This window comes from Centruroides sculpturatus, unplaced genomic scaffold (assembly GCF_000671375.1).
Source record: "Centruroides sculpturatus isolate CEXI.00-Female unplaced genomic scaffold, Cexi_2.0 scaffold2439, whole genome shotgun sequence".
Lineage (NCBI taxonomy): Eukaryota > Metazoa > Arthropoda > Arachnida > Scorpiones > Buthidae > Centruroides > Centruroides sculpturatus.
Window position 1 is genome coordinate 14,647 of NW_019389973.1, and position 6,272 is coordinate 20,918.

Here is a 6,272-nt window from a genome sequence, read left to right on the forward strand (position 1 = left end):
ACGATTTTTCCTACTTAGACAACCGGACAAAACTTCATGCGGAAAGAAGTTCTTGGGAGGTGGAGTGTGGAAGAAAGGAATGGACGGGGCTTTTGACTTTGCGCTAGTTAACCTACTTTGAGAAGAAAGCCAACCAACTGGTTACATATACGAGTGAGGTAGATCCAGCCAGATTGATTTTTTCTTGTGCCGCGAGAGAAATCTGAGTAAAGTGAGAAACAATAAGGTGTTAAATGGAAAAACTGTTGCTGCACAACATAGTCCTCCTGGTGGATTGCGACTTTCTTGTGTTCCATTGTAAGAATTCTGTTAACCAGATCGAACAAAGCATCGAATGGTAGAGATTGAAAGAGGAGGAATTAACGAAAGAGTTTAAGGTAAAAGTGTTTAAAAAAATCCATTTTCCGGGTGATGTGCAAGCATGGTGGTTGCTGAATAGTAATTGCATCTCGAAAGTTGGAGAAGAGGTTTTGGGAAAAACTTGAGGAAAGAGATCGCCAGAAGGAAAGGAACTTTGGTGATGGAATGCTGAGATACATACAAGCCGCAGTTAAACAAAAGAAAGAGGCAAAGAAAAGATGGGATTTGATGGGAAGGCCGGAAGATAAAGAAACTTACTATTTGCAAATAAAAATGACTAAAATGGCGGTAGCTATTGCGAAAGCAAAGGCTTTTGAAGAGGCTTATAAACTTTTCGAAAGGAAAGGTGATGAAAGGCAGATGATGAGAATTGCCAAAGCAAGAGATAAGGCATCAAAAGATTTTACCACTGTTAAACTGATTAAAGATGATAAAGGAGTAGTATTACAAGATTAATAAGAAAAGGGTCGAGGAAAGATGGAAAGAATATTTTAGGAAATTATTGAATGAAAAAACCCCCAGGACTTTATACGAGAATGGAGAGGCAAATGAAGGAGTGGTGCAAGATATTAGCAGAGAAGAAGTGAAAAGTATGCTTAGGAAAATGAAGATGAGGAAAGAAGTAGGCACTGATCGGATTCCGGTTGAGGCTTGGATAGGTTTGGGTAAAGAGGGAATTGATATCCTCCGGGACTGTACGAATAAACTCTGGCAGCAGGAGAAGATCCCAGATGAACGGAGGAAGAGCATTCTTGTGCCGATCTTTAAAGGTAAAGGGGATGTACTGACCAGAATTACGGAAATTACATAGGTATAAAGATATTGTCCCATACTATGAAGATTTGGGAGAAAATTGTAGAAAGATTAGGCAGGAATCTGAGATTGGGGAGGAACATTTTGGGTTTTTGTACGACCGATGCTATCTTTGCTCTAAAACAGCTGATGGAAAGGCACGGGAAAATGCAGGAAGATTTGCACACGGTGTTCATAGATCTAGAAAAGGCGTACGATAGGGTACCGAGGCAAGAGGTATGGAGATGTTTGAGGGAAAAGAATGTTCCAGAAAAATATGTTAGGTCGTCAAGGAAATGTACGAGGGAGCGGAGACCCAAGTTAAGAGCGGTGTGGGCACTACAGAAGGGTTCTTCGTTAATATTGGTTTACATCAGGGATCGGTCCTTAGCCATAATTGTTTGACCCGATAATGGACGCGATGGTGTGTGACGTGAAGTGTGAGCTCCGTAGAGTACGCTATTTGCTGACGATATTGTGCCGCGCGAACTTTCCCAAGCCAAGGCTGAAAAGAAACTGGAAGATTGGAGGAAAGTTTTGAAAGAAAGGGGAACGAAGATTAGCAGAACTAAAACAGCTTATATGACTCCGAATTGTAGAGACGAGTGTAATATTAAAATCCAAAATGTGCCGTACCCTTTAGTTCCGAGTTTTAAACATCTTGGGACATTTGTCGAGATGGGAGGAGGACTGAACTCGGAGGTGCAGCGTAGAATTCAATGTGGATGGACAAACTGGAGGAAGCCGAGCGGTGCGTTAACAATGCGACAAGAAAGTTAGCCGCAATCCGAAAGGAAAATTGTTTAAATCAGTTGTTAGACCCGCAACGTTATAAAAAGCGGAGACACGGGCAATAACAAGAGCCCGAGAAAGAAAGACGGAGGTGGCCGAGATGAGAAGGTCGAGACGGATGTGTGGAGCGTCAGGAAGGATAGAATAAGGAATGATTTTATTAGAGGTTCTCTTAAGGTAAGCCCCTCGAGCAAAAAGATGAAAGAATGTAGATCGAAGTGGTTTGGCAAGTAGAGCGAAGAAGCGACAATTATGTTGGAAAGAAGATCGGAAAACCGATAATAAAAGGAAAGAGGAAAAGAGGAAGACCAAAGATGCGTTGGAAAGATAAGATGGAAGAAGACTCGAACCAGAGGGGACTTAAATTAAATTAAGAGAGAAGAAGCTCTCGATAGGGAGAAATGGAAGAAACGTATTAGAGAAGGAAACGCCGATCCCATATAAACACTGGAAAAGGCGAGGATAAAGAAGAAAGAAGAAGACAACCGGACAAAAAAGGTAGGCGAAGTTAATTCATGATGGCAACAATTGTGGCAAACGAACCGATGGAAAAGGACGACGTAACCAATAAACCATTCGAATGGAAGCCGCACCAGACGGTGACGAAATTAACCAGGCTATTATTAATTATAATCGACGAAATGGACCGTCGTCTTCCATTAAAATGTATTCCGAATCCGTTATACCGACGTACGATAATTTTACATTTCCAAGTTATTTTAGAATAAGAGAATAACTTCGATTATTATAATAAAATACGTTATAATAAAATACGTTTAAAATACCAACACGAGCAGCCATCTGGCAAAACGTAGACAGACAAGTAGAAGTTAGCGTAGATAAAAGAAGCTGGAATCGTAGCGGTGGCAGGAGTCGGCAAGGTAAAAAGAAAGGAGAAGAACTAGCAATTACCGACAACTTTCATATAAATTGCACAAAGAAAAGATTTTCCCAATTTTTATTTATTTAATAAAATGAAAATTAATTAAAGCGAAATCTTACCTGAACCATTATATGTTAACAAAGACCATACCGAATAATGTAGTCTCGCTATGTTTTGGCTACGGTAACCATAACGACCACGTTAAATCATTTTTATTACTACAATTCTTTAAATATTAATAACAACTTTGTATAAAAATAATCATAAATCAAAACTACAATTTAAATCTCTTTCAAATAGAAAAACGTACATATAGGCTAATAAGGAAAATATTTTCTTAATTCTAAGCAATAAATGTCAGGTGCACAAAATGGGTTTAATTAATGGAAAAGTAAAATTCGAAAATGGCTACTCGTTGTCCAATGGAGACCATATTGGGAAATCTTCCGAAACCGTAAATTTAGTCGACTCCTAATAGCGCGCTTTGTTCACTTTGTAGCTTATTACTTCTGGACTTTTCCTGCGAAATAAAGTACTTTCTTCGTTCTTTGCCTCTATTTGCTCCCTGCCAGGTATTTTCGAAAACTAATCCCGCCACCAACGCGGAAGGTATCCTCCGCGGCTATGACCCCCTCGCCTAGGAGATACCCCTATACCAAATAACTCTACTAACCCGCATCTAGTCGATCAACGCTGCGACCGGCTCACCCACCCTTCTCCCGTCCGATAAAACATCGACTTTCACCGAGCTCGCAACAACGATCGACCTCCTCCCGACGACGGTACGAATTGGCTTTCCTCCGGGAACATCGATTTAAATAATCCGACTCGCGTAATACAATCGGTCTCGGCAGATCGTACTCTCGACGGTAAAACGTTTTACAAACGCTTAAAACGCCTCCACCCCGATTTCGATGCCAAAGTCACTAACGTAACTACCACTAAAGCCGGGAAACAATTCCGCTACACTACTAACTCTCTCGCAAATTAATGACATCCCGATCCGCATTACTTTGACTCGCAACTCCTACTTTAAAATCTTCGTAATAAAAGACTGGCGCCTAATTACGGAACGATTCCGTAGCCACGGTTCTGTTTTTTTTTTGCCACGAGATGTCGCTACTTCGTGACGTCGAGAAGCTGGACAAGCGTAATTAAGCGTAGTGTAAATACACCACAGTCAGAATTAATTTATTACGAACAAAATTTGCTACCGTTCGTTTGTCGAAGGTCAAATTTGTCTTTTGTCTAATGTTCAATGTTTATATTATAGCTTTAAAAGATGATTATTGTTCATTATTTTTATCAAAATATTTAAAATTATACAGTACTAGCTGTTACCCGCGACTTCGCCCGCGGAGGTTTTGCAACCAAACCCCATTTATATTCAGTATTTCAACAACCATAGTAATTGTTATATAACACCTACCGCCGAGAATGATGAGAATTGCCGAGAATCAAACAAACAATTTTCAATTTGATCAATTTTCTGGAACGTTTACAATCGTTCTATAATCGAACCGATACGTGATAACAAATTCGAATTTAAAACGGTTCGAACATTTGGTTAAAAAATCGAAATATATAAAAATATTTATAACAATGTCTGAAATGTTATAATTTAATACACCTAAGTACTTAATGAAGACTAATCGTAACAAAAAATCGCATGTGAAATAGTACAGTAGAAGCCATTCTTCCGGTTAAGCCTTAATCCTCTCCCTCTCCCCCGCGGGGGAATTTCGAAAAATTCCTTCTTAGTGTGCGTTTTCATGACGTACCCTAAATGTGTACCAAATTTCACCACTTTAGGTTCAGCGGTTTGCTCTGGGCGATGATGAATCAGTGAATCAGTCAGTCAGGACAAGCAATTTTATATATATAGATATTATAAAAGTTATTCTACAGAATACGTAGACTTTCGTTCTTAAATTCTTTTAATCTCGATATTTTCCCGCTGAATTTTCAATCTCTTACTCGAATTTTTTTATTATTATTTAATAAAATTATTCATCGCTTTTTAGAAATAATTTAAACGTTTTTATATTAGAAAATTTGCAATATTTTATTTCACAATTAACGTTATCTTCGAAATGTTCCACAAAACCAAACTCAATTTTCTCCATAGGCATTTTTTTTTTGGTTTTCACGAGATTTTAAAAAACCTAATCCTAGCGAATACCAAGAGTTAAGCGTATCTCGCGTAATTTGAGTAAAGTATTTTGAATTGGTACTTTTAATCCATCGACAAATTATCATCGTCGGTAAAATATTAGCGAACTTTTTGTAGCCCGATTTAACAGATCCGCAATGATTTATTTGAACGTTAGATAAGAAAAAATGCTACAGTATTCGTAAGAAAGATGTTTTCTTTATGAAAAAGATTTATTGAAAATTACACATTTGTAATATTTTTATACGCACAATTTGTTATCGAATGTTTTCTTTTTGTAAGTACAGTAGACCCCCTATAACACGGGTTCCTGTAGTTCGAATTCCTATATCACGGCGAAAAAATTGCCACAGTATTCGTACAAACATGCTAAAACAAACTCCTATAATTTGGTAATACGTCATCGCCGACTCGTGTCGCGGCAGGATTGCGCAAACCGTTGAGTTTAAACGAGCGGCGGACCTACCAAAAACCATTTATTCTTTAACGTCCATAAAAATTATATTTATATTAATGATGTCTCTAAAGTTAAGCGAATTTTTCGCAAAAAAAAACAATAATTTATCGGGAAGCACGCGAACGCCATTCGACGACAATCTCCGCGACGAAAACAAGCTTAAGCAAAGGCGTAGTCGAACGGTGCGCACTCGGTAAGTAATCCTACAATTTTTTGTTTATAACATAGTTTATACGGATTATTCCCAAAAAATTATACGTAGTTTGGAAATGTCGAGTCGAATTAGTCTAGAATCGATTAATTTTATGGAAGAAACCTATCAAACAGCCGTAGTCCGTAAACTGCATACATGCCGGGCCGTGATTGGCTAGACTCCTAGAAGCTGGATTCATAAAAACAGGAACGTATCTACCGGGTTATAGGAGAGTCGACTGTATACTGTAAGGTCTCGTTTTATGCGGTGGATACGTTCTACAGAAAAGCGCATATAAAAAATTCAACATAAAAAAAGACTTTACTTGCCTTAAAAAAGTAGGGATACGTTCCGTAATTTTCTAAAATCGCATAAAACCAAAACAACGAGTTAAAATTAACTTAAAACCGCATTAAAAAGTTTGCAGAAATTAAAAGAAATAGGCTGCTTAATAAATTACTTGGAATGTCTGAAAGAAATTCATATAAAAGCTTAAAATAAACTTGTATTCAAACTTAATTCAGTTTATTTTATTGAAAAGTAATACAAGGGGAATCCCCGAATTGCAAAAGCTCACTCTAAAAACAAATCACTGACATCTGGATGTGAAGAGTTAATTAAA